The sequence below is a fragment of the Macrosteles quadrilineatus genome, unplaced genomic scaffold (genome assembly GCF_028750875.1).
Source record: "Macrosteles quadrilineatus isolate MER2022 unplaced genomic scaffold, UCM_ALF_1.0 Scaffold_5__1_contigs__length_97177068, whole genome shotgun sequence".
Taxonomy (NCBI): Eukaryota; Metazoa; Arthropoda; class Insecta; order Hemiptera; family Cicadellidae; genus Macrosteles; species Macrosteles quadrilineatus.
Genome location: NW_026542598.1, coordinates 40,650,606 through 40,669,902, shown reverse-complemented (window position 1 = coordinate 40,669,902; position 19,297 = coordinate 40,650,606).

Sequence of the window (19,297 nt, the reverse complement as noted above, 5' to 3'; positions counted from 1 at the left end):
GAAATAAAATACCATACATTCCTATACAATATTTGTAAAAGATCAGTTAATTGTTTATAATTTAAAATAAAGTTTCGATATCTATTTATTTCTGTTTGATACCTTAAACTTTTCACAACTACCTTCAAGTTAGTTAAACACTATCATTCATACCACCACTCAAAAATAGCCAGACAAAAATACAGATTTTTTGACAATTAGAAAAAAAACATAAATAGTAGTATTAAAAGATAATGATAATATTTAATGTTAATTTCGCAAAACAAATGTTATGTTAAGCATGGTTAATTATCTTCTAACCTTTGATGATTTGTCCATGTTATGCACTATATTCCCCTAACACGCCACACTTCCTCTTTAGTATCTTAAGTAAATTTTGGATAACCATTTAAATTGACTACTATTATTATTTTACCATTATCAAATGTGTGTAATAATTCATTTTGTGTTAGAGTTTTCAACTTGAACATGCGTGCAGCTTAGTTCATCAACCTCCGCGACAAATGAGGTTTTAATCCTCCCAGACAGTATGTAATTTATGACTTTACTCGTGATGAACGGGGAGCTGCAATATAATTTACTTATTAAAAACAAAACAAGACGTCCATGGTCAGGGTTTCTTATAAAGGTTGACGACTCTTACTTTTTCTGAATCATTTAAATTCGTAAATATTACGTATTCGATCTTGTTAATAAGTGATACATTTGAATAGTATCTAGTAAATAATTATGTTCTGAACATAAAAGAATAGGCTTACAACAAGGTTAAGTAAAGCAATCCTGTTTTTTGTGTATACACGATTTGTTGTTTAGTATTTTACACTCGTAAACTGCTATTATCTAGTTTGGAACAAATATACAAGATATTCAAATTCATTTTAAAGAAGAACATTAAAGACAATTTTTTCACCACACTATGATGTTTTTGGCTGTATTACATACGTTAATTGGTGGCTGAAAGTTATGTTTTGCTGGCCATGCCAGCTGTCATCGTAATTTGGGGACCGAGCAGGTTTTTACAGGCCGGGGCCGCAAAATCAGCTGTCCGCTTACTTACATAAAACATGAATGCATTTTAAATACACAATCAAAATCTATTCAATCCTATATCAATCCTTCTATTGCATTGCAATAGAATTGTGTTATTGTCACCGTTGCCTAGCAACTATTTATTTTTATTTTTGCTGATTCCTCAAATTATTTCTTCACATAACCTTAAAGTTGTAGTTGTGTTGACTATCAGTGTGCATTATTAGAGTGGTGAATAATAGTGGTAATAGGATATAGTGTGGTGAAAAATAGCGTTCGTACCACGGACCGAAATGGTTTTGCAGCTCTCGATCGATTTAAGTTCTCGACTTCGTCTCGAACTTAAAAACTATCTCGAGCCGGCAAACCCTCATTTTCGGCCCTAGGTACGAAATATACTATTACATACTAAAGTTTAAATAAAATAGGCCTTTGAGCAAAATATAACGACTGTAAGCATAGATTATTCTTGAACGATGATACATTTTTGAAAATATGCTATAAAATAACGTACATGATAGTACAGTATATCTATTTTTGTCGAAAGATACCATTGTTGTTTGTCAATAAATATTTTATGATTTAATTCAATTCAAGCTTTGCGTTAAACTATTTCATTTAAACATTCCTGCTTTTTATTGGAAGGACAAATCTTTTGCCGTGACTATAATTTCGTTAGTTTTAAATTTCATTAATTATTGATTTTAACTGAGCTCAATTTATTTAGCAGTGTGATTATGCTGTTAAGACTTGTAAGTACTATTTTTCCGAGACCTATAGAATTTTTTCTCCACATGCAGAGCACAATGTTAAACTTATCATTTCAATATTTGTTAATAAAATGAGTCATTTGCGCATTGTTCGTAACTTTTTTTATACATGAATAAAGCATAAACAAATTAACAGATCAATAACTAAATTTGCCTTTCGTTGAATTTAACACAAATTAAATGTCGCGGTAATATGAACTTATTTTATAACATAAATTAAATAGATAGAATACTCTAACTTAATTTATCCAACAAATGTAAGGTATTTCATTGTCTATACTGTTAAGAAACGTTTAAATATAATAATTTGCACTTTTGCACTAAGAGACTTTAATGAGCGTATAGGACGTAATCACATTTACTCAATTACTTTAATTATAAAATATAAATTACCCAGATTTTTTACTATATCTGATCACGTATTCTTAAATCTAATTTTGAAACCCTTTTGACATTGTATATTTGATATAGAAGTAAAATTAGAGTTTTCGTTTATTTTACAGTATAAAATATCAGTTAATGTAAAGTAGACATTGGCTATATAGAAGAGAAATATATCATAAGGCATTTTAACTGTGTTTAAATTTTTTTTATTAAAACAATTTAGATTTTAAACTCTATAAAACTATTGTTTTACATCTGGACACAAAAGTATTATCAAACATTGTATATTTTTTAAGTGTTTATTTATCAAGCATATAAAACTTACTAAACTAAGTAGAGTTATAGTATGTAAGTGGTTGAGTACAGTAGGTTTAGTTAACTTTTAGATACTATTATATTTATTTTACTTAAGTAAATAATAAGCAAAATAATTTAAGACTAAAATGATCGAAATTTGTATAGGTACTATTGATTTTTTATTTAGAAAAATGACAAAATATAGAGGTACGAAAATATGTCTAAAAATCGTAAAGAGAAATTTTCAAAAATACATAAAACTTTTTAAAAGCGTAACCTCATATTAATTTATAAACATGCTGTACATTCTAAATAGTAACATATAAATAGCAAGTCAAACTTATAACCTCATAAAAGTTTAAATAGTTACAGTTAGGTGAAAAAGATTAAATTTCAATGTTGTCATGGAGGGAAATGATACATTTAAAAACAAGGGCATCCAACCCTTATATAACTTACTCATAGCACAAACCTGTTTCTAGGCTGTAAAATTAACAGTTATTTCATCACTTCTTGATACTGTAACACGTAGTACCAATATATCAATGTGTTAAATTAGTGGAAAAACTGCAATGGAATGAATATCTAATAGATGTTTAATTATTTTGATTATTGGTTGAAGACGGTCGAGCCTAAATCATACGTTATTAGATCAAGTTTATAGGTACTGGTTCTGGTGGAAGTCATGAATAGATTAGGAGGAAAATCTCTTCTTTGCAACAAACTTGCAAACTAAATGAACTTCTACCGTTTTTATCAATTTTTAATTAAAAAATTAAAGCAACAGGAAATCAAAATGTAAATCTACGTGAAATATTTAAGGAGTTTGATCTGAGAAAACTTAGGTTTGCTGCTGTAAGATAAATGAATTGTTGTTTTGGTAAAATTTTAAAGAACGCAGTAAAAAGAACGTTGCAAAATTCTGTAACTCTGCATTTACAGATAAATAATTTACAATTGTTAATTTTGTGAATCCTATACGAAATCGGGTACACAAGTAAAAGTTCATGAGAACAGTTTAAAATACAATTAAGACTTTTCAAAACCCCAAAAATATAGTTATAGTAATAAATTATTCACCACGTTAAACAATGTTTTAAGTTAATTTTCTTTATATAAAAAACTAACATTAAATACATATATTTTCCTTAGAACAGTAATGGACATAATTGTTAAGTTTATTAAAGTTACACCTTAATTAATGTCCTATATCAAAATTTTACTAGTTAACATGACAGCAACAACGGATCATTGCCAAGTCATTGATTGACGGTTAAGAGTGTGGCAAGTAAAAATCACTCGAAGAATGATATGCAAAGGTCACAGTGGAAGGGCACGGAATTAAAATCTCATTGCATAAAAAGATGTCGGAAGTTAAGTTTATAATTTATTTGTTTTGTGGTTTTCTGATGACGTAAACAATTTAAGTTTATTTCATGTATGTTGATTTACCATTTTTTTACAGTTTAAGCAAAATAAATTATCAATGTAAACCATTGATTGTCTTCTGGTATAATAACAAAAACTATATCATGGGTTTTACAATTCACCCTAAAATAAGGTAAAATGTATATAAAATTGATTTACGCACTCCAGACTTATTGGACATAACGAAAAGATGAAAAAGGCTTCAGATGTTTAAAATAACAATGAGAAGTTTATTTGCAATATTTAAAGTTTAACGATTAGATTAATTATAAATGTCGATTTCAGTAAACATTTCCCATAACAAACCAGACTGTTAACTGCCTATTTCTAAGTTTGACTAAGAGATGAAAACGATTATGTTTCTACGTCATAATAATACTTATTCTATAACATTGAAAAAATTAATTTTGTCCTCAGTAATACTATTGTTGGTGGAATAATAAATAGAGAATGTAAATATTTTTGAGTTTATTATTTTAATTTAATACAACCTGTACTGGTATGATTTACCGTTCAAATCTATGTTTATTTTTACTACTTAAAATAATGTGTTGGCATTTAACACAAAATTAATATCCCAAATGGGAATATGAACTAGATTTCATAAAACATAAAGAAAATATATAGGATACTATAACTTTATTTATAAAAAAATGTAAGGTACTTCCTTGGCTATACTGTTAAGGAATGTTTCAATATAAACATTTGCACTCTTGCACTAAGAGACTTTAATGAACGTATATGACATAATCACATTTACTCAATTACATAGTTTTAATATGTAACCTACTCAGATGTTCTAGCTACATATTCTCACGTATTCATAACGTTAATTTTAAAACTTATTTGACATTGTATCCAACAGTAGGTGTAATCTAGACATTGACTGTATGGAAAATAAATACAGGGTGATTTGTACTCAGTGTGACAAAATTTTTTTGATGTAAGTACAAAGTAAATGAAGTGTGATGATGCATATCAAATGTTCCAAGTCTCAAAATTAGCGTCCAAAAAAATTATTTTATGTTTTTCAAAAATAACCATGCTTTTAAACTTAATACAGCGATTTCTCAATTACCTGTGTATGGATTTGAGTAGATAATGCAATTTTCGTGTTCTACATTAAATTTTGAACAAGAATAATATAACATGACGGAGGATCAGTTGTAAAAACTCCATTGTAAATAGATTCAAAGATAAAAATTAAGATGTTTGATAAAAATTTTAAAAACAATTGTCTATTACATTTTTCACACCCTGTATACAAGAAAGTGTCGGAATATGTTAAAAACTGCGCCATTTTATAAGCTTTCCAACCATATGCTACACTATTGAGGTTTATGTCTGCTTATGTACGCTTTAATGGTTTGAAGACTACAAAGCATGGCGTCTTTAACATTTAAAACATAGAAAGTCGGCAGGTATTAAGCAAAAGTTGTATTTTTGTTTCTGCTTGAACAGTAAAAACAGTAAAAAAGTTCCCTGTTTTCTGATATTCAAACCACTAAAACAAACAAAAAAATATCTAAACCTCAATAGTGTAGCATATGAATGGAAAGCTTATAAAATGGCGCAGTTTTTAACATATTCCGACACTTTCTTGTATACAGGGTGTGAAAAATGTAATAGACAATTGTTTTTGGAGTTTTTACAACTGATCCTCCGTCATTTTATATTATTCTTGTTCAAAATTTAATGTAGAACACGAAAATGACATTATCTACTGAAATCCATATACAGGTAATTGAGAAATCGCTGTATTAAGTTTAAAAACATGGTTATTTTTTAAAAACATAAAATACTTTTTTGGGAAGCTAATTTTGAGACTTGGAACATTTTATATGCATCATCACACTTCATTTACTTTGTACATACACCAAAAAAATTTTGTCACACTGAGTACAAATCACCCTGTACATCATAAGGCTAACTTTAACTGTGTTTAATTGTTTCCCGTGATTAAACCATTTTTACCCAATCAAAATACTGTACTTCCCCTTAAAATACTTTATGTTGGGTGTATTAAATAATTTCCACACGTTTTACACGTAACGTAACTAATATTACAACCACGCGTCAATTAAAGGGTAATGTGATAACAAGCTGGATAGCTAAGTAGATAACAATAATCTTGTTGAAGCTGAGTCTAAGTGGCGTTATATAAGACAATTTACCCACAGATCTTCCCTAATTACACCTCAGAAGAGCTAGGAAGAACGTCACCCACAGTATTAGGAACTATTGTAATAGTCCCACGACTAAAGGTCGCTTGGGGTTTTTAAATAAATAAGATAAGAATTTTCCATTTGTAAGAAAATAATCAACTATTCTCCACTATTGTTATGGTTTGATCATTGACGTTTCAATACTAGACATCCTATATTTATTTTATTTTATTTATTTATTTAATCTCAATTAGTTTAAAACAAAATAATTTTTTTTAATTTAACTTATACTAGCTTTTACCCACGGGCTTCACCCCGTTTGACTTAAGTACATAAGTATTAATAACATTATTGATTGGTTAGGTTAAGCTGAAATAAACAAAACAGAATACAGTAATACAAACAAATAAGTACAGCTGAGGTAATTTTAACATTAGGTATATGGAAAGTTCTTTTTACAAATCAATTACGACCTTATAGGGCAATTTCTGAAATAATGGATAATTTTGCGCAAGGTTTCTCGTCATGACGAACATTTTATTAAGTATATGGTTCATGGGGGTGTGACTTGTAGTTTTCTCAAAAGTTCATGGGTACTTTTGGCTTTATATATAGATTCTTTAAAACGTTAAAATTATTTTTTTTTAAATTTTAATTTAATTTAGTTTATTTATCTATTTATCTAAGATAGTTTCAAAAAATTTGTTTCATGTTTGTTTTGTTAGTTTGGTCGTCCTACCAGGTGACTTGATTAAAAATATGAGACAGGGAACATAAATTCACATCGGCCGACTTTGTTTGTGGCTCAAATTAACAATTTATTTATCTAAGACGAATAGGTTATAAATTAATATAGCTGTTGGAATCTTTAAAATGGGGATGGAATGTCAAGCTTTAATTGGTTGGTTAAATGTTTTATCTTATCGACCTAAATTAGTTAAAGAACTATCCATTACTGAACCAATACATTTAAAAAATGTGTTCTAAGAATTATATGTACATGGTTTATACATATGACTTAATAGATAAATAGATCAAATATGATTTAAAGTTGTATCTGACAACAGTTAAGTTTCAAGAGAAATAGGCTATAAATTACTAAATTACTTAGTTGAGCAACATGGCCCTGAAGGCTTTCATTGGAAATTTACTTGATCTTTGAAAATTTGTATTTTTTGGTAATACCATGTAGTGTTTTATAATTAGTGAAGAGCTATAACAGAAATTCATCAATTCATTTAATTATAAATGATTTACTATACAGTAGTATGAAAATAGAAATAAATAAAAAACTTGACATACTGTATTCAGCAGTATTATTAGTTTATAGTCCTCCAGATTGATCTATTGTATCGTAATCGTGGTTAAGCTTAAATACATATTTCTGATTAAGCAACATTAGATAACCTAACCTAACCTAAATAAATCATTGTTTGTACACACGGAATACAAAATGTTATTACATTATAAATACATTTAATAATTAACTTAGGAAGATCCAGGTGATATGTCTTGCGGAATCATCTTTAGAATAAATTGTACACACAACTAAACAGAAAAAGAATTAATGAAACTATATTACACTTTTTTAAACTACCCTTAGCAATATTGGAGTGTCCCCTGAACATATAATATGGTATGGTGTTCAGGGGACAGATCTTTATGTAAATACATCATTCCACTAATTAACTAAATTCACTTTCCTGTAATTTTACAAAACAAAATTTAAACTTGTGACAAGTGGGTCAGCACCGACTGTACCCGAGGTCTACAGCCACCAGACCGGGTTGTACCTTACTCTGGGCCAGTGTTACACATTGCATCACCTCTTATTTCCTGGTCTCCTCATTCTACCTGATCTTTCTGGGACACTCTTCTCTATCTCCTTTCCCTTTCTCTTCTGTTTTTACTCTCCGTTCACTCTCCCCGTCCTTCCCCCTCACGCCGCCAGTATCTTGTCACTAACTTCTGTGTCTGATTGGGTTTGGCATTTGTGTCCTTACATCTGTTTTACAGGGTTCATTGATATGTATCGGATTGTTTAAAGTTACATTTGATATTAATACTTTGTGAATACAAATATTAATTGAGGTGAATTTTACTATAGAATAATGTTAAAAAAACTAAAAGAATAGAATTGAATTTTGATTTTACTATAGGTGCATAGCTTACAGTAAATTAAAATCCACAATAGTAAAAATATAAAAACAAATTTGTTTTATTACAGTGTAAATAAAAGTTGAAAAAAAAAATAATAGAAATAAATAAAAATATTAACAAATAAAATTAATTTTAAGCAAATCTATTTCAATATTTCACTAATACATTGTTTTTACTTTGTAAAATAAATACAATTTCTTAAAACACATTTTTCCAGTATCAATCTAAGTGAAAACAATGAGTAATTTTTGACACATAACTTTTTAGAACATACACCTTTTTTTGTATTACCGGGGTTCATAAAGTTTTATTGAATATGGGCATAGGTAAAATGTATAGAAAGTAGATAATTACAAATCTATAAGATACATTTGATATATTAGTCTCCATTAACAAAATTTTGTTGAAAATATTATTTTTAGTAGGCCTATTGTAAAATCCTGTAAAAATATGGCTACAAAATGATTTTTTTTACTAAATTACTGTAATTAAATACTAACAAATTATGAAATTATAATAAAACATTCTTTATTACTAGAATTATATTCCTTTATTGGAAAATAAAACCAATACCTAAAACACTGTATTCAATAATGCATTGAATCAACAAACCAAGCAGTATGCCAGGAGAGCGTGTAGTAGTGAGGTTTACATACTTCGACTGGTTCAGAAAGTAACCTTGCCTGGAGGTGTATTTCCTCATCTCCATCAGCCTACCATAGGCCACTTCACGGGCCACTGGTCTTTAATTAATAGGCTGGAGCGATCATTGAGCTAAACACATTTCTTTACCTTGCCAAATACATTTAATAACACAAATTATAGGGTAGAATACGCTTAGTTGATTCAATTTAAGAACGTCCTAGTTTTTCGGTTCTCATCAATCTTGTTGTCTTAGGTTTTGACTAGTAGTTATGTCAAACTAAGAAACTAATATGTGATTACAAAGCTGTGTACAAAATAAATACATTTGCTCTAAAGACATTAAACTTGGGAACCTATTTTATGGATCAGTTATCAATTATTATTTATTTGGGATGGGGACGCCACCTAGGTGGGTATTTTTCAATGAGTGAAAGATGAGTGTAGAATGTTGTGAGATGATATGTGTAGCTTTGTTACTGACTAATATCAGCTGTTTCATCAGTCAGGATTATTTATTTAAGGCCCAATGATCAGGGACAGCTGATTCCAGTTTGGAACTGGATTTACACTTTTTTATAGTTATATCCAGTTTTAAGTAGGGATTTAAATTGAATATTCGGACTGCACCACCGAATTAATGTACTGTTGTTTACATATATTATGTCTTTAAACAAGGACTATAGAGACTGTGCAATATATTTTAATTGGGTACTTTGGTATTATACCGACCACACCTAAATTGAGTTAGGTTACCGCACCTAGGTTAAGTTAGGTTAGGATATGATAACCGGAAGATAAACTAACCTAACCTAAGGGTAACCAATTTAGGTGTGGTCAGTATAGCCCCAAAGTGCCTTTAATTGTAAAAATATTAACCTCTTTTGGCTTTGAGTTGGTTAACTAGAATTTTAGGCTAAACTCCCAGAATGGAATAATGTTTATTAGGGCTATTTGTTAAATAAATAAAAAAAAAAAGGCCTTAAGTAAAAAAGCTATGTTATTTGTGCATTAAATCTTTAATTTTAATGTTTTAGAAATGTTTTTTGGGGGGATTATGAGCTATGGAGGGATAAGATAATATGCCTAATCAAGTCGTCAAAGCTACCAATCGCCTTGTACCGATATCGCGCAGTATTTTGCGCAAAATTTGCTTTCTCCCTGACGCAATTCTTCTGGGACACTAAAACTGGTTGAGTAAGCACTTAACCATGTTAGTAGAAGCACGAACCAAAATTCCCCACCTCTTTGTTGAAATCTCCTTTTCCGCCAAGCCTCCGATTAGTGTGATTCATCGGAGCGAAAAAAACGAACGTAAAGTCGGTACGTTGAAACTTCGTATTGTAGGGCCGAAAGTTCATGGTACTTTTGCACACATATTGGGTTTTTATGGCATGAAACTTTCGACATTATTAAGTATTAGGTCAAAATGCTGCATTTTAAGAAGCAGTACCGTTTTCATACTTTGCAAGATGGCATAAATATTCTAACTCATGGTCGGTTGTGTGGTAAGTAATATCATAAATGATATGCATGATCCACTAAGATAGTGTGGACAGTGTGGTACTGTCATAAAATCCATTTCCCCACTTCATTTTTGTTACTTCAATAGATGGATATGAAATATAAAATTGTATCAGCAAAGTGACATATACTTTCGCCTATTAGCCTGTCGAAGATCCTTTAATGCTAATGCTGTTGGAGTAACTATGCTTTTTTAAGGGGGGAAATTACAAAGACTGCAATATATTTGTAACGTAATCTTTACAGCGTTGTTGTAACATTTTCTTTAGGGATAAAAGTACGATAACAGACTAATGTTTAGTTCAAATCATTCGAACAATTTTCCGTTATAAAAAAAAACTCCATTAAAAATCAAAATTTCAAAAACCGAGGGATACCATATACAACATTTCATAAAAAAGAACACAGATGTAGTCTTTAGTTGTGTATACAAACACACTTACACCCCTTCGTAAACCACTTTTTGGACTCAAGAAGACACGAAAGTAATAAAAATAAAACTCTGACGAAAACAATAATTTCCCCATTGACAATGTTTAGGGGGAGAAAATAAGAATGTGATTGTTTACAAAAACTTGCCATTCCAGTTTGGCATCGTTAAAAGTTCTAGTAGGAAGAGTATTCGATAGGAATCATAAAATTACAGCAGCACATACTAGTTCACGGAGTTAAACTACGTTAATATAATTGCTGAAACTTGCTATAGCTTATACATGGGAATGGGATATAACTTCTACCAAAAACCAAAGCTGGTACATAAAACTCCAACCCAATCCGTGGTTCTCCCGACTCTCTTTGTATTTCTTAAGTAGCTGCGTGTTTTCCTCCAGCAAGGAGTTCCTAGTTTCTTGTATCATTACCATTTCTTTTCCTTTACATGCCTCCATCACCATTATCCCCACTTTCCCTACGTTACCCCAGACTTCGCATCTACAGTCGTACTTAGTTTTTACGGTAATTGAAGTTTCGTCATTGTCATTTACACTGTTCAATGCGAGTTTATTCTGTGATAAACTGTCAGAACAATTTGGATAAGATGTTGTGATGGTTAACTGACACGGTTTTGAAATTCCAGTATAAGGTGGAATTAAATAAGAAAAAACTGAAGTAGACTGCTTGAAAATACTGTTATTCAAGGTGTTTATAATTAACCCAGCCTAAACTACTAGCACTGAGATACACTTAAGGACTAAATTAGCTGATAATTTGGTATCTCTTTTTTCTTTACTTCGTTTTTGAACAGCTGTTTGCATTGTTGAATTTTTGTCCACAAGGTTTAGTCCTGGGAATTTATTGTAAAAGACTCAACATGTGTTTTCACGAGCTCAAAGAAATTAGTAGGTTTAGTTAAAACATACCATATAAGTTCATTGTTATGTTTTTTGTTAAAATAGGTACCTATACATTTTTCATAAAATTACTTTTATTTGTGTATTGTAGAATAAAATGTTAAAAGTAAACCATACAAGTAAGGCAAGAAGGGTGGGAAATTTTGTTTCTTGGTGTGATTCCATAAACAAACTATTTATACACTTATTACATTTAAGGAAACCGGATCTGTAGAAATCAAAAAAGTACCTTCTACCTACATAGTCTTTGAGCTTGCAAAAATATCATTTTGAGTTTTTTCACAATAAATTCCCTGTTATATTTAACCCTGTAGGAAACAATGTAAAAATTTATATAAACTGATCGACAATGAAGTAAAGAATAAGGGTGACCAACTTCTTTTTTCCTAAGCTTCTCTTGTCCCTAAACAGTTTGTCTTGGTATCTCAGTCATCTGGGTTCCCTAATACAAATTGATAAAAAAATAATTGTTGAACCTCATTTGGAATGTTTTGTTAGGGATTGGAATGAGTACAATAATTTAAAATCCCGTATGGTGAAAATAAACCAATATCGAACGGAAATAGCTGAGGAGGTTTAGATAAAAATCCATATACTGTACGTTAATTGTAATGTTTTTTTCTTAAAACAGATATACATTTTTCATATTACTTTCATATTACTTTATAGGTTAAGCTAGAAGACGAACTTGGTTTCGTGACTGGCAGAAGCAAAATATTTCCTCATTTACTTTGTATTGTAGTTGATAACTCAATTAAAACTACATTGAAACATGTGTAGTAGTTTTTATTGAATGTTCAACACAGGTAATTGATTGATTGTGAACAATTTGTTAATAGAAGTGAGAAATTCAATAATAAGACAAGCTCACGACATGAATTAAGTCATTCTTTGTTTTTACAAGCACAAATTGAGCTATTAGTAAGATATCATGGTAAAAGCAAATGAAAAACTTCAATTATGTTTTTGTCGCATACGTTGTCTATGTAACCTTCAAACGGAAGTCTTGACTGGGGATCTCTAGTTTTCCTTGACTAGTAAAGTGTAATTTCCTGTTACTATTTCATTCTTCACCTTATTCAATCAATTGTTCAGTGAAATCAGTGGAGATGACTTACATTTAATCACTATTTCGGTAGAGGATTAGTCCTAATAGCATAGATTAAAAGACTCCATTTATCTATGCTAATAGATTGCAAAAGAAATTAAAATAGTCTTTGACGCAATCACTTGTACATATAATTATAAATCAAGAAGCCTATACAAGTATACACCTTGTTATCCAATAGTTACTAAAAAATCCTCAATCTTAAATCGGAAATTATCAAAAAAATTAAAGTGAGATATAAAATGTTGTGGAATAAAGTGGCATTATTTTGTATTGAGTGCAAAGGCATATTAATGTGTACAATCTTAGTTAGTTTGACGATTCTTATAATTTTATTAAATAGATCAAAAGATAGCAAGTAATACTAGGAAAACAACCTTCGAGCCTTTACGAACTTTTTTCACAACTTTCTCCAGAAGGGTTGTACATTAACTATATCATGCCTTATGCTAATTCAAGACCATTTCTTGTGTCTAGGTTGTTAAATGTTTAAAATTACATATGAAATGTTAATCAATTAAGCAAGAACAAAAAACGCGAGCCGAGGCCTAAACTAGATAGAACAAGTGCACACCGAAAAAATCCATTGGTTTGACATTCATGACTTGAAGGCTGAGTTTACATGTGCTTTTAGCTGCATTACACGCTCATAGAATAATTAAACACCTATTATTAAATTGATTGATTATTATCAATAACTAAAATGATAACTCAACTGATTACGACACTTTCTGTCATGGGGTCAAATATCTCTTTTGCGTCAATGTCATTGGACAGGGGATAGATGACTTGGCAGTTTCTTGCGTTATGTATTCTTTGGTATCTGGTGATAAAGAGGTTGAAATTGGACTTCCAGATTGGCCTTCTTCCAAGCTTTCGATAATATTTTTAAAAATTCCTATAGGGGTCTATAGTAAAAAAAAAAAAAAAAAAAAAAAAAAACTAATACTAATGACACAATTTAATACCCACATTCATGGCAACTGGTCTAGTGGTAAAGCACGGGACTTCGGTCCCTGAGGTCCTGGGTTCAAATCCACCAAATTTCTAATGGATTTTATCTAAGTGACAATGGCACAATCCCTACTAGGTCTAACCTGAATTAATGTGAAAAACGATCCCGGGCTAGTGCCTAGCGTCCTTGGGTCTAATTGTTAGACTCAAAAGTTAATATTACAACGCCACCTTGCTTACACTTTTCAATTCAATACCTTAATGCACTTTACCAATAGCAGGGTGGCCAACCCACAGACCCAGAGACCGAGATATCCCTGCATGGAAGGGAGTGGACAACCTGATCCTGCCATTGAGCAACCCAGGACCACATTCCTGCAAAGGCCACCACGCAGCGCTAGTTGTAGAAGTGTTTTGGAGAAGTTTCACATTTATGTAACCCATTCATTGAAACTCCACTGACCTGATTCACCAACTTTGTCCCAAATTCCAAAATTCGCTACTGCGTGGAAATTGTAGTGGATTTATGGCTCGGAATTTTAGATTACAAGGAAAGCAAGCGGAGTGACAAAATATGTCAGAGACAAGAATAATCACAGGATTAGTATGGCCATGAAAGTAGAAGTTACATATATAGTTTACAAAAATTAACATTTCCACAATCGTATGTGTTGAAGAGGGCTTGAACACAGACAATTTTCTCCTAGACATCAGACATCCAATATAAGCTAGGATACAAAATACTGGGTTACTGAATTGTTACATAGTTAAGAGCTGGAATTATTAGTGACTAGTGGAACCCCGTCGAAATCGACGGTTAATCTTGAGGTTTTATGTAAATTCAGCACGATTGTGTTCCCTAAAAAACGTGATTGAAGAATTCGTTTAACACAATATTTCCTGTCTTTTTATTGGCTTTAGTTTGCCCAAAAGGTTTTTTTAGGAGTCTTATAATTGTTTGTTCATGAGTTTGTTTCATGCCAAAGCCACTTTCACTATATGGGAGAATGAGTTCATATAATTAGTCTATCATGTTACGAAAAGAGTCAATATTTATTACTAACCACTAATTCCATCTGCTTTAGGAAAATCATTCAGATTGTATCCGGATTTATAAGTAAATCTTCATCTTTGGTCACAAAAATACAGAATTCTATTAGCATATTAAATCAGTTTTTTTTTATTTGATATAAATATCTGATTCTCCAGAAAGCAGTAACATTCTTACTTCGATCTCAACAATTTTAATTCCTGTATTTAATCATCCTGTTCTTACTTGATAATTCATTAACTTATGGGGTAGTTTTGCCTTGGCCATATCGATCACATAAAGCTGTGCATGTATTTCGTGGATGGAATGAACCATAATTGTAGGAAATTTGATCACAAATCTTGAACATTTGCGGAATCAAATCCATAACTTTAGTCGAGCCTTGGTAACAAATTATGCAAATGCGATGAGATGTGATGACACTGTTGTGTTTCCGAATGTTTTGTAAGTAGTGAGGTTTAGATGCGTTGTTCGACCTAGCTACATGTGTACATCAAAGTAAAAACCGTGTACACATTTTTTTTAAATACCTGAATTGACATTAGTTCACCTACTTCACCAAAACCATAGATGAAACATACTCCGTAGTTAGTCTATTCCAAAACTAAAACACAGCTCTCATCCTCAACGTACTCATCTATGACACAATTTTCAACCCGATTATCAAAAACTTTTATACCAATAAATGAATCGCTGGTGTTCTTTCTTGAATTTAAAAATAAATGGTGATTGAAAGTAGGAAAAAAAGGCAAATGCCAACCTTACAATATATATATATATATAAGCTAACCCAATAAGGAATATATGTTCCTTTGAAATTTATATATCACACTTATTTCATAATTTAAATTTTTTAAGAGCAATAAAGCATAGATTTTTGAACAATACATTTAAAACAATAAATTCATCATTTTGTTAAAACTATAAAAAACTTGCCATGCAGTGGAGAATCCATTTAAAATCATAAATAATAATGTAAACATTTAATTTTGACAGTTTCAGTAGACCTTTGAATACAATTTTAATATTAACAGCTGGTTCATTAAAAGTAGTGTAAAATTATCCATATGGTCGAAATGTAAACAACATTGCAGAGTGAACTTTAAAGGCCTCTGGGACAGAGCCCCAAGGAAATTTACCTCGTTTCTCTTTTGAGGGCTCACCTACAGACCAATACCTTTCTTTAGACACCCCTACCAAGTTTCTACGCCCAGCCGTTCTCTCAAATTAGCTGTGACAAAAACTTCGTTTTCCTTCATAAGAATAACATGGTATGGGAATTTAAAGGCCACTGGGGCAGAGCCTCGAGGGAATTCTCCTTGTTTCTCTTTTGATGGCACATCTACAGACCAGGACCTTTCTTTAGACACCTCTACCGAGTTTCTACGCCCAGCCGTTCTCTCAAAATAGCTGTCACAAAGAAAAACAGTTTCAAATGAATATATAGATTGGCGGAATTTGAACCGAGATCTCTAGTACGGAGGGTTCAAGCTCTAACTTTACCTGTACCACCCCCTACTTTGCAAAATCGGACAAAAAAATCAACTGAAAATTGGGTTACTTCACATAGAAGTTAGCTAATGAAAGATTGTGTTACATTTTTGCAGTTTTTAGTGGTTTAGAGGCATGACTTCTGCTATTTAGGCTTGGGTAAAAAAAACACGTATTCCTCGGAGGTTTTTATACATTAATTTCCGTCACTCACTGGTTCAGGAATCTTTATTTTAACAAAAAAGATATTTTTAGGTCTCATGGGCTAGGTGAACTATCCCTTTTGAGATTTCACTCCACAATACGTCTTCATATTGTTATAAAGCTGTGGTAAACATGTGGTAAAAAACATATGTTACATCTGCAATGCCAAAACGTAACATCCCATCTCACAAGAATAAACTTATGAATAAACAACACTGAACACACTACTTTGAATAAACAACGCTTACACCAATTCACCGATACCCGGGCTCATAAAATACTTCATAACTAACGCAGTTTAGTAGACAAGCAAGAAGTAGGCGGCTGCTTGAAATAACACCTCTTAAAAACAAACGCACTCAGTAAGTGTTCATAAAGTGCGCTAACACTTCGCATTAGTGGTAGTAAATGTTCGGAGTGTTTTGCAATATCAGGCTTAGTAGATAAACGTTCCTTTTACTCGGAATGAGGTGTCTTGATAGAATGAAGATGAACATGAAGAAGATGTTGAAGATGTTGAAGATGTTGAACATGAAGATGTTGAACATGTTGAAGATGTTGAAGATGTTGATGAATGAAGATGTTGTTATTAGTTGCACGACATGAAACACTTTTCATTTGAAGCTTTTGATTACAGTAATTTGTTTTTATGCATGAATACGACCTGAACGTCCTACATAGTATAACGTAGAATTTGGTGTAGCTAAATTTTTGGGGAGGTTATGAACTTTACCCTAGACGTAAGAGCTACCACCATTTACAAAGTCATGTAGATAAGTGGACTCAGCGGTTCGGAATCCATTTGTAGCTCTATGTCTAAATATCTAGAAACAATGATACAGAAGAACCATTGTACTGCATATCTCTGTATGCAAAAAGCGTTCTAAAACATTAGTAATAAACCTAATAAACAAGCGCAGCAAATATACGAAGCGTGACACCTGTGCGCATGCGCAATGTCGCAAGTGCACGGCGCATATGCGATGCGCAATTGCGCAGTGTCGTGCGCAGGCTGACCGGCGCAGGTCAAAGTTCGCGCGCCTCTGACACGGTCTCTTTCTCAATATTTCTGCTTATGTTTGGAAACGGCAACGTTGCTTAAGTAGGAAACGTACGATGCGGTTTCAATTGTCCATGTACCCGTTAATTTTAGCCAAGTGGGGTATTTTCATTACCGGTGATTGGACTGATACTGGTGTGGTGTTTAGGTTGATTGAGTACCAAAATATGGCTGGGTAGCTAAATAACGTGGTCACCTATCAATCAAAAGGTCGCCGGCTCGATCCTGAGAAACGTTATAAGCTTTTTGGTGATTTAAAAATGGACCCAGCTGTTCCTGATTATTGGACTTTCAATAAATGATCCTAACTGATGAAACAGCTGAACTTAGTTAGCAAAAAAGGTAGAAAGGAACGCACCTGGTGGCTATCTCAATTGATAATTGAGAGTGTTGGAGCGACCCATTGGGCTGTTGAAGGATATTTCTCAAATTGAAAAGATTGTGAATGATTATCAAGAAACACTTAAAATTCTTTGAAATTTTAATTAATTTTGCATGTTAAGGTCTTCAGCGTGATCATAACAATTTTAGATGGACACTGTGCAGTTTTGTTAATAAAAAAAAACTACGCAAGTAATGTTAACAATTGGCTTCAACGGCCATTTAGATAACAAGCAATACGTTGCTTTATGAATCTGAATACTTTGTGGAATTTATTTTGATGAATAGAACCACACTTCGAAGACCTTTCATCTTTCCCCATGTCGACCTTATGATGATAAGAAAATTGACAATTGCCCTTGTCTTCGAAACGTAATGTCATGATTACTGTATCAGGGTGTCAGTTCCAAATTAAAGACAATGAATTAAGCATATTCAATGAATTAAGCATATTCAATGTAAGTGTAATAAAAAAAAAACATCAGATGTTACCTTGAAATTGAAACATGAATTACTTTCAAGAGCTTAAGGAAAATTAACGAGATCAGAGCCACTCTATCAAAAGTACCATCAATATTTTCAAACCCTGTTAATAAGTGGTGATATCTAAATTATCCACACATAATTAACTTTTTAATTTGTAGTTTTATGTTCAATGTGTTTCTATATTCTACTTAAAACAACGATCTTTTAGGAAATTATATTCAGCATGCCTTTTCTCATGTGAGATTTTTAAGTTTTGACTTCAAAACAATGTGTTGTAAAACACAATTTTCAATACAAACATTATAGAGATATACATAAGTTGTGGCGACAGCTAAGATTTAGCAAAACACTTTCGGGATAAACAGAAAGCTTAAGAAAAGGCCTAACTAATTATTCTGTAATCGTCATACAAAGTAAGTTCACCACAAAGTCTTCCAATATCCCCAACAATCTAGGTAATTAGAGACACTTTTAGCGACCGATGTTATCTTAAACGGCAAAAAAGGCAATAATAGGTTACAACAGATGATATCGTCATATTGTTTAAGCCACAACCTTGAACGAGCGTGATATGTCATTCTTTTACAAGGGGAAAGTCTGCGTTGTTAATTAGTGCAAGATCTCACGCAGATCGTGCAACTAAATATTGCGTCCGGCAAAGGAAACGGTTATATAAGTGGTGAGGTATTGGCAAAATAATTAGATTGGAACTAACCGAAGATAACAATCAGTTCACTGGAGGATTCTCTAAAAAACCTCTAACGATTGGAAAAGGTTTAATTTTTCAAGTCGATTTTGGTGATTTGAGGTCAAG